The sequence below is a fragment of the Ammospiza nelsoni genome, chromosome 9 (genome assembly GCF_027579445.1).
Source record: "Ammospiza nelsoni isolate bAmmNel1 chromosome 9, bAmmNel1.pri, whole genome shotgun sequence".
Taxonomy (NCBI): Eukaryota; Metazoa; Chordata; class Aves; order Passeriformes; family Passerellidae; genus Ammospiza; species Ammospiza nelsoni.
The window spans coordinates 34,810,212-34,826,034 of NC_080641.1; the positions used below are offsets into that span (position 1 = coordinate 34,810,212).

The 15,823-nt window shown below is 43.2% G+C and overlaps 1 protein-coding gene across 1 annotated transcript in view; it reads right to left on the reverse strand.

Moving 5' to 3' along the window:
• JAK1 (Janus kinase 1) overlaps positions 1-15,823 on the reverse strand; it is a 55,693-nt gene that overhangs the window by 30,792 nt on the left and 9,078 nt on the right. The gene's annotated exons all lie outside the window — the stretch shown is intronic.

The window sequence follows — 15,823 nt, forward strand, 5'->3', positions numbered from 1 at the left end:
GATAATAATAATAATAATAATAATAATAATAATAATAATAATAATAATAATAATAATAACTGTAATAATAATAGTAATATAATAATAATAACTGAGACTAATAATAATAATAATAATAGCCGTAATAATAATAGTAATATAATAATAATATTAACTGAGACCTGGATCTGGCCTCAGCCAAGCCAGCCCCAGGAACCACCCAGGAGAGGAGTTTGGGCACACCCACTGATCCCTTCTGACACTTTGGGGGCACAGCCTGAGGAGCAACCAAAAGCCAGGGAAACCTTGGTTATTCCCTGGATTTCCCCCTGTTTTCAGTCTGGAATTGTTCTCCTCACAAGCCTCAGCTGTGACACCACAGGGACATTTGCCTCTGTGCTTCACCTCCTCCATGCCTTCATTCCTCACATTTTTCAGCAGATATTAATTCCAATTTCATCAGATATTAATTCCAATTCTCCCCTGCTCTCTGTTTTTCCCTGCCCTCCCAGATTATCATTTAAAATGTGCCCAAACTAAACCTGACAGTGCTGCTGCTTTGGGAACCCTCACCATCACTCATCTGAGGCTGAAGGTTCCTCCTCTTCCAGCCTCCCTCCCTCCTCCCCATCCCTGCCAAAATGTGTTTCACATAAATGGGTGTTTATTATTTTTGCTCCAGCAGTGTGAGTTAATCTGACCTAGCAGACTTCAGCAAATATTGCTTTAAAAGCCTGAGGCTCAGTCTGGGAGACATCAGACAGAGCCACACAACTTCCCTGGTGCTTGGGAAGAGCCAAAAAAAGCCTGATCCCATCCCAGAAAAAAAATTATATTGGAGAGCCTGGCACACATTCCCAATTAAGTTGCGTTTTTCTGCCATCTCTGCCACTTGAATGCTGAATTTGAGGTTCCAGACTCATTTTCTTGGCAATAATATGGGGAACAAGAAATTGAGAGTGTGATTTTTGGGATATGCCCACAAGCCAGGAATTATTTCTGAACAGCACCATAAAACTGAAATGCAAAAGGTGAAATATATTAATATGAATCAATATTATAATAATATTGTTTGCATAATAAATAATATTTATAAACATTTTATATTAATTTTATTTCCACACAGCACTGTAAAATTGAAATTAAAAAGGTGAAATATATTAATATCATTAAAATGAATTAATATTATATTAATATTATTTATATAATAAATAATATTTATACATAATTTTATATTAATATTATTTCTGCACAGCACCATAAAACTGAAATGTAAAAGGTGAAATATATTAATAGGAATCAATATATTATTTATAAAATAAATAATATTTATAAATAATTTTAATATTAATATTATTTCTGCACAGCACCATAAAATTGAAATGTAAAACGTGAAATATATTAACCTGAATCTCATTAAAACCCCCTTTTAAATTACATATAACTGCAGCTCAATAGATTTTAATGTCTGTGTGGGCCTAATGTTAAAAAGATGGTCCAGATGTTTTAAGATGTGAGGGGGAATATAAAACCACTGCCTTTTACAGATCCATAAATCAAACTTCTTGTTTTTCAACAGGGCAGCTTTGCTTTGGTTAAAAGCTCCTCCTCTTGGTTTTAGTCACAGCAATTCCCAGAATGCTGAAACCTTAAAGTGCTGCTTCATTTACAAAACCTTCTGGGTTTGAACCAAACAAACCACCATCCAACCCATGATTTATTATTTCCTAATGGGCTTCCCAGACATTCCCTGCTCATTGTCAGGGATTCACCTTTCAAAAATGCATTTTCATCTTCCACAAAGGCTCTTCGAGCCAGACAAATTCCTGCTCTGTCTGAGCATCCTTCTCCACACCTACACAGTCAAATGCTTCCTCTCTGAAAAGTGATTTTTATCCTTTGCCACTGTCTCAGAGCCCCACAATTGTTATTTGTGTATTTTTTGTCTCTTCCCTACCCCAAGGGATGTGCTCAGTCCCTGCTGCATTTGCTTTTTTCAGGCATATTTTAATTTCACTTCATTTCTGTTTCTCCCAGTGGAAGGAGCTCTTTGTGATGCATCCTCCAAAATATTTTTGGGAATGCAGGATGGCTTTTCTTGAGCTCCCACTCCCCCAGCAAAGGCTTTTCCTGCTTATTTAAAATCCTGAGCCACCCATGGCTGGCCAAGGGAAGCCAGGTGAGGAATTATACATTATCCAGAGCCCTCAAAAACTTCTGATATCACAAAGAAAAATGAAATAGGGGGAGGGAAGTCTAAAGGTAGGTTGTTAATTAGTTTGGCCATTAATATTAGGATATTTGAGAGAGAATAATATTTGGTAAAAACTCAAGTTCCTGGCTATGATTTGCTACTTTTGAAACCCAGCAGCTCCAGCATTTTTAAGGAAAAAACCAAATGTACAACAGTATTTGTTAAACACCACCTTTAGACTAAGAAAAGGCAGATGAAGAAATTAAATATTTTTGAAACTCTGTGCAGATCTCCCTTGGGCCAGAAGGATGCTGCTCCCCCAAGCCCACAGTTCACCATAACCCAGGATATCCTGGAAGCCAAATGCAAAGATGGAAGGTCCATTGCAGGGGCAAAAGTCCCTAAAATACGAATGCAGGAAAATCCCAGCTAAAATGTGACCAAGCCAAAACTCACTCTGAAGCATCATTTGCAAGTTCTTCCTCTTTTTTGCCATCTCAGCCAATCTAGTTTCAGGTTTCCTAACCTCTTAGAGACTGAAAATTTAGATACATGAGCACGTGCTATTTGTTTTCCACAGGATTCTCTCACCAAATGAACATTTAATTTGTATTAATTATTTATTACTGTGTTTATTCCATGCTTTTACTCAGAGTGATCACATCACAGGCTGTTTATCCCAAACCAGAATTAACAATTCCCCTTGGGTTTTTCTGTGCAATCCATGCTGTGCTATGACTGATCCACGCTGTATAATTGTGTTTTAAAACAGGGCCAGGAGGGCACAGAATGGAAATTTTCACCAGGAGTGGTCCATGTGCAGTGAAGTTCTCAAGAACTGAAAACCGGCCAGCTTCACTAGTGTCACACTACTATTAACAGCTATTAAATATTTCCATTTTTAGCTCTCCAGCCCTGAAAGCAGAGGAGCCCAACTCCTGGTGTGCTCTGAGTGCTGCCCAAACCCAGCCCTGCCCTGCTGCACCCTGAGGACTGACCCTGCTCCTTTCCTGTGCCTTTCCAAGGCATTTTCAGCCACTTCTCTGAACTCCATGACGTGTCACCAATGTGGGAAAAGGTTTCCCAGCCCTCTCAGAGAGCTGGGTGTTCATTTCCCACCTTTATTGTTCTGCCTGCAATGGCTGGGGCAGATGCAGGAGGCACAAAAACACAAAATGCCATTTTTTTTCTGTATTACCTGCTCCTTCCAGCCTGGTTTTCCTTTGGATACAGACTGGGCTGCTATAATGGCCAATTTTTCATGGTTGGTCGGGTGGGAAGTGATGTTTAAAGGTCACACCCTGTCTGCAATGAGCAGAGGCATCTTCAGCTATGTTTTTATATCTTATAAATGTGTGCTTAATTCTCTTTCATCCCCAATTTCTGGTATAATAACTTTAAATGATACAATTCTTGGGGTTTACAACCAATTATTCTGTTTTTGTACAGTCAACCCCAAGCACTTCTCTGCTAAATCCAAATCAATTTCCTTGGAGGCAAAGGAAATTTATTTGGGTTTAGCAGGGAAGTTCAATTTCCATGAGGCAAAGAAAGCCTCAAGAAACCTTCACAGAAACCTTCCAACAACAACCTGATCTTTCTATAATTAAGTTTCAATTAGAGAATTAATTTAATTTGGTAAGTTTTTCCTCACAACTATCTAAAACCAGCTTTATTGCTCAGGCTGATGCTGACGGGGCTGAAGGGGCATTCCAGCGCTAAAGTGATTTACATGGACAATTTGTTTTTATTCCTGCCTGGGACGCGGCATTAATGATCCTTTTCCTTCCTTGATGTTCTCCTCTCTGCTCCCATGCCCAGGCAGCTTGGGGCTGAAGATGGGATGGGAATTCTCTGGAGAAGAGCCACGGCCCCTTCCCAGCAGAGCAGAGCAGGGCTCCGGGAAGCGCGGCCCCTTCCCGCTGATTCCAGCGTTTCCTGAGGGCACCTCAGTCAGACCTGTGCAAGAGCTTCCAGGGAAACCATCCTGACACACATCCCAGGGGCTCCTCACAGGAGAAAGTGTAAAGGGCTCTGCAGGGCTTCTTCCTGAGGCCTGACGTGGCACCGACCCCAGCAGGTCACTGCAGCAGGATGTGGCAGCGCTCCGGAGAAAAGTTAAACTTCCATGGGATGAAATTAATGGGAATGAGGCACTGGGAGCGGGGAGGGTCACACACCCCGGCCCTGCTTACACACACAGAGGAGGGCTCAGCACACACACAGACGAGGGCTCAGCACACCCCAGCCCTGCTCACACACCCCGGCCCTGCTCACATACACAGAGGAGGGCTCAGCACACCCCAGCCCTGCTCACACACACAGAGGAGGGCTCAGCACACCCCAGCCCTGCTCACACACCCCAGCCCTGCTCACACACACAGAAGAGGGCTCAGCACACACCAGCCCTGCTCACACACACAGCAGGGAGGGTCACACACCCCAGCCCTGCTCACACACACAGAGGAGGGCTCAGCACACCCCAGCCCTGCTCACACACCCCAGCCCTGCTCACACACACAGAGGAGGGCTCAGCACAGAGCAGCCCTGCTCACACACACAGCAGGGAGGGTCACACACCCCAGCCCTGCTCACACACACAGAGGAGGGCTCAGCACACCCCAGCCCTGCTCACACACCCCAGCCCTGCTCACACACCCCAGCCCTGCTCACACACTGCAGCAGCTCCAGAGCGTCAGTGCAGCACACACTCAGCAAGAGCTGGATCCAGGGAATGGCTCTGCCTTCTCCAAGAGAGCAGAACACGCTGCAGTCAGGGTGCAGATCCATGGAATGGGAAGAGTGGAGAAGAAGGGGGAATGGAAGAAAACCCACCCCAAAAGGAGCCATGTCTGTGCTGACTGGGAGACCAGAGCAGGCCAACATCACCACACAGATGGACACGGAGACACTGGAGCAGCCCCTCACAGGGTTTGTGTTCCCAGCCCCATGAGGCTGGAGAGGGGCTGAGAACACAAACCCTGTGAGGAAGCCCTGAGGGAGCTGGGGGGGCTCAGCCTGCAGAAAAGGAGACTCAGGGGTGCCCCCATCACTCTCACAGCTCCTGGAAGGTGCCTGTGCTCACCTGGGGCTGGGCTCTGTCTGCAGCAGCACTGACACAGCCAGAGCACACAGCCTCGAGCTGCACCAAGGGAAATACAGGCTGGAGAGCAGCAAAAGCTTTTCACAGAAAGGTGATAAAGCTCTGGAATGGCTGCCCGGGGAGGTGGTGCAGTCCCCATCCCTGGTGTGTTTAACAAAGCCTGGATGTGGCACTGGGTGCCAGGGGTGAGTTGGGGTGTGGGGCTGGGTCGGACTCGATGGTCTTGGAGGTCTCTTCCAACCCAGTCATTCTGTGATTCTGTGAACTATGTGTGGACACAGCCAGGGCAGGCTGGAGCAGCTTTCCTAAGCAGCAAAAGCCACCAGGAAGGAGGTGAGGCAGTTTCATTGTCACACCTTCCACATGCAGGTCTGTAACTGGAGAATTCCTCCCCTCTTTAACCAGGAAGGAGCCAGAGAGGTCACTTCATCCTGTTCTCCTGAGCCTTAAGATCTCAGAGATCCCATCACGCTGAAATGAAGGATGAGGAAACCTCTGGGGACTTGTTATGCACCTACAGGCTCCCAGAGCTCCAGGTTCCCCTAAAAGCCAGGCTTTAATAAGCCAGAGTCCATCCCACCTCACCTTACTCATCGAACAGGATTAATTTACTCCATGTGTGCATGTGGAGAAGGGATGATCCCCAGGTCCCAGCTGTGCCATCCTGGCACCAGTTCCACTGGGTAATTCCTTAGACGATTCCATGTTGGCTTTCTTAGTTTTTACAGAGATGAGGTAACTGAGAGGCGTTTTAAAAGATTTTATTCCATTAACAGTCTCGAGGAACAGTGAGACACAAGAGATATAAAACTCTCAGTGTTTACATACAAATGTCCAAAACTGTATCAGCTTCCTTTCAAATTTTAGAAATTCTTTAAGAATCCATTTCCACAATTCCAAAGGAGCTGTGTGTACCCCACTGCTCCAAAACAACCTCCATGACCCACAGGTGCTCCTCAACAAGGGAATCCCACATTTCACCAGTTTTTAAGGAAAAAGCAAGCACAGATTTATTACATCAGCACCCAGATTTCTGATGGTGCCTCAGATCTTGTAAGAAACAAACCAGAACAAGCAACCAGCTGAGGTCCAGCAAAGCCAAGGCTGGTGAGAAACGTTCTCAGGGTGTCCTTTCTGCAAATGAGGAGCGATGGAAGGAGCTGCTGACTTACCCAGGATATCAGTGCCAGCCCTGGCAATGCCCAGCTCTCCCCCATCCCACCCTAACAGAGCTGGAAGCAGTTCCTCCAAACCCCCCCAGCCCGAGCAGGTGAACTTCTCTCAGGCTTTGCTTTCTGAGGGTGTGAAACGTGCACAGGGGCTGGGCTGGGTGACCACAGAGCTTGCACAGGTCCCTCCGGCTGGCTCGTGGCCACCCAGCTCACAAACCACGCAGGGTCACTTCCCTCCTGCCCGGCCCCTTCCTGGACAGCAGCTCCAGATGCTCTTCCTGACCTTTTTCACTTTCATGTCTTAGCACGAAATGGAGACTCACAGCCTGGTTCCCTCCAGCCCTTCTTGGCTGGGCAGCACTAAGTGATCACTGTGAGCACAACTGCTCACCCCCTACAACACCCCCAGCACACAAGCACAGATTTGGGGTTGGAGGGACCTTACAGATCATCCCATTGCTGCCCCTGCCACCGTGCATGAGATCACCAGGGTCAGAGAAAGAACAAGCAACAGGGGAGGGCTTGCAGCAGCAAAATTCCTTTTGAACGGAGAAGAAAATTTCTCTAGGACAGCAGCACCATCCTGCACTGGAGCTGAGCTGCCCAAAGCTGTGAGGGCATCCCAGTTCCTCCCACACAGCAGGAATTCCTGAGGGCAAGACCAACCCCAGCTTTCCCTCAGAAGAACAAACTGAAACAGTGGCACCTCTTACACTCAACATCTCAAAATAAATGTCACCCACCTGCTGCCATTTAGGTCCCTCCCAAAGGCCTAAAGAGGTTCTGACTTTGTGGTCAACATCTCGTGTGAGAAGGGCAGGGCCCCCGAACCCCCAGATCTGGCAGTCATGTGCTTCCTGTGGTGGCTTTGCACCTCAGTAAGACTTTTTTGATGGTTTGCCTTTTTCTTTTTTTGTTTGGTTGGTTTTTTTCTTTTTTAAATGTGGTGAGAAGATATTGTTAAAGTTCATTCTGAAGGGATCAAAGTTTAAAACGAGGCCCAAACAACAGCAAACAAAACTTCACCAGTTTTGTTTACCTGTTAAGGACAAACCACCAACCACCAAAAATATCCCCTAACCAATAAACATTCCTGCTATAACAGAGTTGAAAACCACGAAATTCCATAATAAACTTGGGATTTATTACTGACATCAAGAGAAATTAGATCTTCAAACCCCCTCTCTGTGCTCCTCTTTTATTAAGTTAAAATTCTGCTCTAATGCTGGTAGCCCTCATCTGTATTTAGTCACAAAGGTGCACAAGATATTGTGAGGCTCAATGGAAAATGGACAATATGAACTTTTCCAACCCAAAAACTTCCCAAGTGGAGTTATTGGGCTGCACTGGGTTGGTGTGCATAGAAAAAAATGTTTTCAGTTTAGAAAAGTGGGTGCAGAATGAGCAGCTCAAGCACTTCATGCTAAAAAATGGACAACCCAAGGAAAAACCAAATACCACTGAGACATGATTTTTAATATAAGTGGAAAATACAATTATTTATTACCCATCTGTTGGGATAAACACACACAGCAATTTCTCTTTATGATAATCTAATCACCAGAGAGCACCTGCACTCATGGCTGGCTGTAAAGACATTTATCCCCCTTGGTCAGGGGAAGGAAGTGGCACAGTTAATGGACTTGTCTGGACCAAAATGAGGTTTGCAAGTCCTGGGACTGAGAAGGGATCCTACATCTGCATCTCAGCTCACCCCTTTAAACTGCAGGCTCAAATGTGGATGAGTGAGCCCTCCCCTAGGACATGCTTTGGTTTGCCTGCAATTACTTTTGTATTTTCAGGCTTTAAAGAATCCTCGTGTTGCCTACTCTGAATTCTCATTGCCACCTTCAAAAAGAGGAGCTAAGCCCTAAATACCACCTGGAAAGATGACAAAGAAATGATGTGGTTCAGATCTCCCCTTAAATTGATTTTCTCTGATCCCAACTGCAACAAAGATTGGGAAAAAACCACTTTTAATTTCTCCCAGCTGAAGGCTCTTTTCTTCTCCAAAAATCACACACAAGGAAACTGGAAGAAAACACTTGAAACAGAAGAAGCCAATCAGTGAGAGCCCAACAAAGCCTTTAGAAAGTTGTCTCAGTAAACAACTCGAGCCCTGCCAAAAGCCAGGATGCTTGTGCTCCCTTCCGTGGCCAAAAGCAGAACTCTGGCTCCTCTGGGACACCAAGGACACTTTTCCCAAGGTTTTCTAAGGATTCTCCTGTAGAACATGAGCAGCCAGCTGCCAGCTGCTGCAGTTAAAGTCTTATCTAACAGCTGCTCTCTGCCTCAGCCGGAGGAACACCCTGTTGTTTGTCTGGTATCAGCTTTATCTCTGAGACAATCCCGTGTTTGAGCAGAGCTCTGCCACCAGCAGCAGGAAGGAACCTGCAAATCCAGTCCTGTCCTCCAGCACCACCCCAACAAACCTCAGTGCTTCCAGACACCCTCCACACCATTACAGGCTCTTTGTGCAACCACCCAAAGTTGTACCAATGGTTCTCAACCATGAACTTTCACTGCCAGTTTAGCTGAGAATGCTCTGCCACAATTCAGAGTTGGCTGGCGTGAGTCTCTGCCAACCACGAGCTGCAGCCCAGCATCACCCTGGCAAGCAACCCAAATATTTACCCTCCATTCATTCAACCCCTTGGACAAACACACCCCCACTATTTTTAACTAACTGCCTAAATAGGAGTCAACTTTACATATTTGCACCTGAGAATTGTGTCAACAGTGGTTCAAAGGTGGTGAGACGTGAGTGGCTTCAGAGTACAATGATGAGCAGTGGGACTTCCCTTCCTTTCCTTTCCTTTCCTTTCCTTTCCTTTCCTTTCCTTTCCTTTCCTTTCCTTTCCTTTCCTTTCCTTTCCTTTCCCCTCTCTTCTCCTGTAATGGATTTGAAACTTCATCCTGCATCTTGCACACTCCTCCTGTCACTGAGGGTTTGTCCCAGAATGCCCAAATTTGCCTTTGCATCCATCACAGACTCTGCCACACTTCACACCTGGCACAGATCTGACCCCAACAGCAACTCCAGCCTGGCACCAACAACTTTCCTGCCCTAGAAAGCCTCACACCTGTTCCAGGTTAACAATCCAAACTCACTCTTCTATGCACTTCTGGAAGGGCTGAATCATCCCATTTTTATTTACCATTCACTTGTTTCTCTCTTTTTAGGAAACATTTGCTTGTGCCATTTCTGCAGTGGCTGCCTGGTAACTCCAGGTCTTTGACTCCAGATTCATTGTCCTATCAGTCTTATACCATGCAGAAAAACTGAAAAAACCCAACTTTGAACATATAGTCTATATTTCAGAATTCAAAGTCAAAAATTATGAGAGGAATGTGAACTCTATCTGCATTCCCAGCACTGTCTGAGTGTTATGAAAACTGATGGGAGCTCAATTTCTTGCTTTGGCCAAGAGCAGTTTCATAAGAAAGTTAGGGGCCAGTTAATTTTTCAGTCCAGCTGTGATTTTATTCCAGCTCTCCAGAAGCCCAAAGCAGCAAACCCTGCCCAGCTGCAGCTCTGCCTCCCTGTCTCAGGGATGCAGGAGCATTTCCCTGCTGCTGGAGGGATCTCGGCCACACAGGCACAGGGAGATAACAGGAGTGATCCCAGCTGTCCCAGTTTATCCCCATCCAACCCTAGAGAGGCTGCCTGGCACAGGGGCTGGGCAGTGCTAAAGGATAAAGAAGGGATTTATTAAAAGCCCTCACAACCTGGGCAGTGCAAGAGCCTGGCTGGGATGATGCCTCAGGTTTGGCTTTTCTATTTTCACACTCTGTGCTGCTTTAGTGTGTGGGGCTGGGTTCACATTCAGGGATGCTGAGCTCTGTGCACAGAGCAGGGAGACAAAACAATTCCTGCTCCAGCTGGGCACCAAGGACAAATGACCCAAATCTCAGCCCCAGAGCACAAACCCCGTGGGCTGGAGAGAGAAAAACAAGCAGGGTGGGACTGCAGGGCTAAAGCTGGAATGGGACAATGAACTGCAAGGTGCAAATGGAGCAGAGCTGATCCCAGGGACAGAGCCCGTGCCCGCTCGTGCATTTTGGGGCCATTTTGGTTCATCTTGGGGGCAGCCCTGGCTGGGCTCTGGTGCTGCCCAAGGTGCATCCATGGAGGAGATGCTGTGAATAAATCCCTGCTTTATTCTGGAGCTCTGCTCTAGGGCAGCCTGCACAAGGTTGCACCCTAAGGATGGTGGGCACTGCCAACAGCAAAGTTGGTATTTGTTCATTCCATCGTGGCTAAAACCTTACAATGTTTCATTCACATATTCAACCATGGCCCTCTGGAGACAAAATTCCACCTGGTGAGGTCAATAAACACCTCTAGGCTCTACCAAGCTGCTCCTGCTGCTTTTAAAGTCCCATTAATCCCTGTAGGTGCAGAGGCAATGCTGTGAGCACCACACTGCAGCACTGCTGGAAACATCAAGCACGAGAATTATGCCCAGACCTTAAAAGCTCAGAAAAAACAGGACAGAAGACATCACTCCTAATTAATTAAAGGAGCTGCTGCCATGGAAAGTGGCTTTAAGAGCTTACTACAACTCTTAACTACCTTTCCTGTAAAGAGCTTAGTACAGTAAATGTGAGTAAGCAAATATTAAAAATAGCTAAGCTGGGCCACTGTTGCTCAATGGCTTTTAGCACTGACTCAGACAGGGGTGACTCATCCCCAGGCTCATCCCAAATCCCTCCTGCCCTATCTCTGTCCCCAGCAGCTCCTGCTCCACTCCCTGGACACCACTGGCCACTCTGAGGAGCTCCAGGACAGGAGGGGTCATGGAAACACCACGAAAAATTCACCAGGATTTGCTGCTCCTTCTTTCAGACTTCAAGTATCACTTTGGCAAAGATCATTCATGGGCTCATGCTGCTGAAATCCAGTATTAAAAAGGACTTAAAATTAGGGGTTGTCACGCTTAATTCACTCTCCAAAAGTTTAACAGGCAACTCCCAAACATTTGGCTTCAGAAAATAATTTCTGACCCTCTCCCCCTTAACTGCAGCCACCATGAACTACTGAGTTGCCCTCTAAAACATTGAATTCCTGAGTTACCCTCCAAAACATTTAATTCCTGAGTTACCCTCCAAAATATTGAATTCCTGAGTTACCCTCCAAAATATTGAATTCCTGAGTTACCCTCCAAAATATTGAATTCCTGAGTTACCCTCTAAAACATTGAATAACTGAGTTACCCTCCAAAATATTGAATAACTGAGTTACCCTCCAAAATATTGAATAACTGAGTTACCCTCTAAAACATTGAATAACTGAGTTACCCTCCAAAATATTGAATTCCTGAGTTACCCTCTAAAACATTGAATTCTTGAGTTGCCCTCTAAAACACTGAATTCCTGAGTTGCCCTCTAAAACACTGAATTCCTGAGTTGCCCTCCCAGACCATGCCCAGAAATCCCAAAGCTGTCATCACAGACTTTCTGAATGCAGGATCTCTGCCCTTTATTGTTTGAACCCCACAAAAAATCAGAAAAACCCCTCTTTGTCTTATTTACAGGAACTGATGGTCACATAGAGGGAATTTCCACAGAGTTAAGTTGGTAATTTTTATACTTTGACTCTACATTTACCATGAAAACAGAGAACAGAAAAGCCTTTAAAAAAATCTTCATGACAGATGTAAAGTTTAATAAAGATTAATAAAGCTAATCAGCTATCAGTGGTATATAGACACTAGAGACAGCAATATGTGATCTTGTACACAAAGATTTTATGTACACAAGTAGGTCTCCAGAACTATTTATGTGCTTAAAAATTGTATAAACCAAAGTCTTTGCCAGAATTGCAGTGATATTGAGACAATAATTAAATTAAATTTAATAAATAAAATAAGTCATGCCTTAAAAGAGATCATAAATGGCAAAGGGAAGAAGAGAGAGGCCAGGGGGAGCAAAGCAGAGAGTTAATGTTGTAATCATGTAATTAATCCTCACATAAACCCTTCAGAAGTTACCTCAAGTTTTTATTGCATCTTCCCTTCAATGCCAAAATAACAAATTTGTTTTGAGGATGAGTGGTATTTTTTTGGACATCAAGAGAAAAAAATACAAGAGGAAAAATCCTAAAACCTTTAGGAAAAATACTTAATATCTTCTGGATATTAATATATTAATATTACACTTGCACTCCTCTATTAGGTACCTATGAATGAATTATTAATCTTTTCTCCCCATTAGGCTGTGCCAGCCATAAAAAAATTACCATTTTCTGCTCCTTTTTTCCCCAGAAAAAGCAGAACATCACTAATTTGGGTGAAGTTTTCACCTTAACTCATAAAAAAGAGAGGACAGATAAATGTTAAGCCCAGCCTAACTCACTTATAAATTATTAAAAGCCATTTGCCTTTGTCCAAACTAAGAAAACCCAGCAGCAACAAAGTCCCAGCTCAAAGTGTCAAGTCACAAAAACAGGAACTGGGGTTTTGTGTTTCCCCTTTTGAACTTGATACCAGAACTAACAAAACATTTTGTGCCTCAGACACCATGAGACACGAAATTTTCTGAATTCTTTTTTCTTTTTTTGGAGGGGGGAGGGTAAATTTAGAACTCATTATTTGCTGCAAAAACTTGGGTTTAATTTTAACTGAGCTGTGAGTGTAGCTTCACACCCCCTCTGGATTTAAATTTTTTTTATGCCTACAAATGAGGAAAGAGAGGAGTGAACACAGCTGGAAAAGAGTTCCAAGGGAAATCTGTGAATCCCACAGCCAGGAAATTTGGAAAGACAGAGGAAAAGAAAAAAAAAATTAAAAAATAGGAGAGAGACAAATCTGAGGAATTTAAATCACCAATCACACCTTTCCCCTTTTTTATCCACTGTGATGAAACTGGCTGGTTTACAGTCACAATTCCAAAGCCTGGATTTCCAACCCAAAATCTATGAAAAAAGAACTTTTGTGAAGCATCTGGACATCTCCTGCTTGGCCCCAAAGCTGCAAATACAGTGCAGCTATTCTGGCAATAAATATTTAACTGCAGTGGGCAGCACTTCCTACAAATCCCACTGTGGGAAGCAAATTGCCCTGCAAAGCACATGGAATCCTGGAGAAAATTATATATATATATATATATATATATATATATATATATATAATATATATATATATATATATAATATATATAATATATATATATAAATATATATATATAATATATATATAAAATAAAAGATAATAGAAAAAGAAAATTATATATATATATATGTATGTATATATATATATGTGTATATATATATATATATATATATATAAAAGTATTTATAATAACAAAGATCCTGGAGAAATAAAAGCAGAAGGTGCCCTGTGCATGCACAAAACTGAGGACACCAGAGCCCAAGTTTTCAGCTCTAAATTCTCTTCTCCATAAAGAACTTCCTTTTTTCTGGCCTTAAAAACAACCCAGAAATTGAACTGTAAGTTATCACACAGGAATCTGAACAACAAAACCTTCAATTTCTTCTTGTTGTTGGTTCACCCCTTACAAAAACAAGCAATCCCACATCAGGCATTTCCAGAATTGACAGAAACCTCTGGATTTTTGGGAGGTTCAGAAACCGCTGTAATTCCCAGAGCGTTGTTATCCCATGAAAGCTGACTCAAAATGCATCAGCACATTAAAAACAAAAATAAATCAAAATGCTTGAATAGCTTCAGAATTCAAAGACCTGAGAGAATATTTTAGTACACATTAAATAAATATTAGGGACATGAAGCAGATCTCTGTGTTGAAAAGTTAATCACAGACTTAACAAGACAAAACTTATAGCAATCAGTCTTAGGATAAAATATCTGTAATTCCTGCAGTAACCTGGATGTATCAACCCCCCAGCACTTTTCTTAAGCAATCTGAGAATTTCCATATGCACCTCCCAGAGGGCAAATACCTGAATTTCCAATCCAAATATTGCCCTGGGTGTCACAACCTGGACATCTGACCACAACCATTTCTGCCTTGGTATTTATGTCACAAAGCCAAATTGGTTCGTTTCTCAAATAGAAATGCACATAAATTATATTTAACCAGCAATAAAAAAAAGCCAATGTTTATTTTTATGCATTTAACTTTTGTGCATACACAGTGGTTATCTTTATATAAAAGATTATTTGCAATTAAAAACTGCCTGCTGCATCTCTCCACACAACTCCAGACACATCTTTCCATGTAAATAGAAAAAAAAGGAGTAATTTTCTTCATTCTTAAAGGAAAAAACCTCAACAAATCCATCAGTGCACAGTCTATTTTTGCCCCCCTTCAATGCTCAGTGTACAATTAATATCTGACATTTTATTGGAACAACATGCAGAAAACATTCCCATGGGCAAATTCACCTGAATTTAAAGAAAAAAACCCATAATCTTGTTCTACAAAACCAGCATGAGGAGAATTTGATTCCCAAGAACCAAAATTTGCATGGCACTATTTCCTCATCAATCAGAGCAAGGAAATCTAATTCCACTCAGAACACTGGCTCTGTACATTTTTATTTTGATGATATTCAAAGCCTTGATTTATTAAGCGCTGAACACTCCAGAAATACCATCCCACTTCTTATTTTTGTCTCAAGAAACCCAGAGCTAATGGATTGTGAGCAGAAGTCACTGAAATCAGGGCAAAGGGCTTCGTTCAGGCTGCTTTAAACTCTGTTTTCTGCCAGTTCTCATCACATGCTTGGCCTGGAACCGTGGAATGGTTTGGGTTGGGAAGGACCCATCTCATTCCATGGGCAAGGGCACTTTCCCCAGATGAAAAATGCCTTTGATAAAAGCTCTGGAAAAGGCACCCTGCCATTTCAGCTGGGAACAATGGCAGTTTGACTGAGAATTACAGAAGCCAAAGCCACAATTTTAAAATCTTGTCAATTCTTTGCTGTTTACTGTAACAAACAGATGGGGCAAGGGAAGAATTCCAGATATTCCAGGAACGGCCGTTCCTTGCTGGTTATCAATAGGACTGAGACACACACATTTAATCTGGAAATAAATCAAATTGTAAGTTAAAAATGGATGTCTGAGGTGTTAATTGTATTAAAAATTATTTATTACTACAGTGCTGCATGAAAGATGTTCCAGCCTCTTAATGACAGGACTGGTGTACTAAGTATTTATTTTCTTAAGCATAAAATGACATTTTGTCTTATTAAAAGCACATCCTGATTAAATCACCATTTTTCTCTTCCTAAAACCAGAGTCTTTGACTGAGAACAAGACCAAGCTACAAAGTGAAAGAGGAAAGAACACAGTTATTGCATAATTAATTGTTCTGACCCCCACATTACTCGTGCTCACAGATAAAAACCCATCCTGGTTTATATTTTTAGGTTCCAGCTCCAGGAAACAA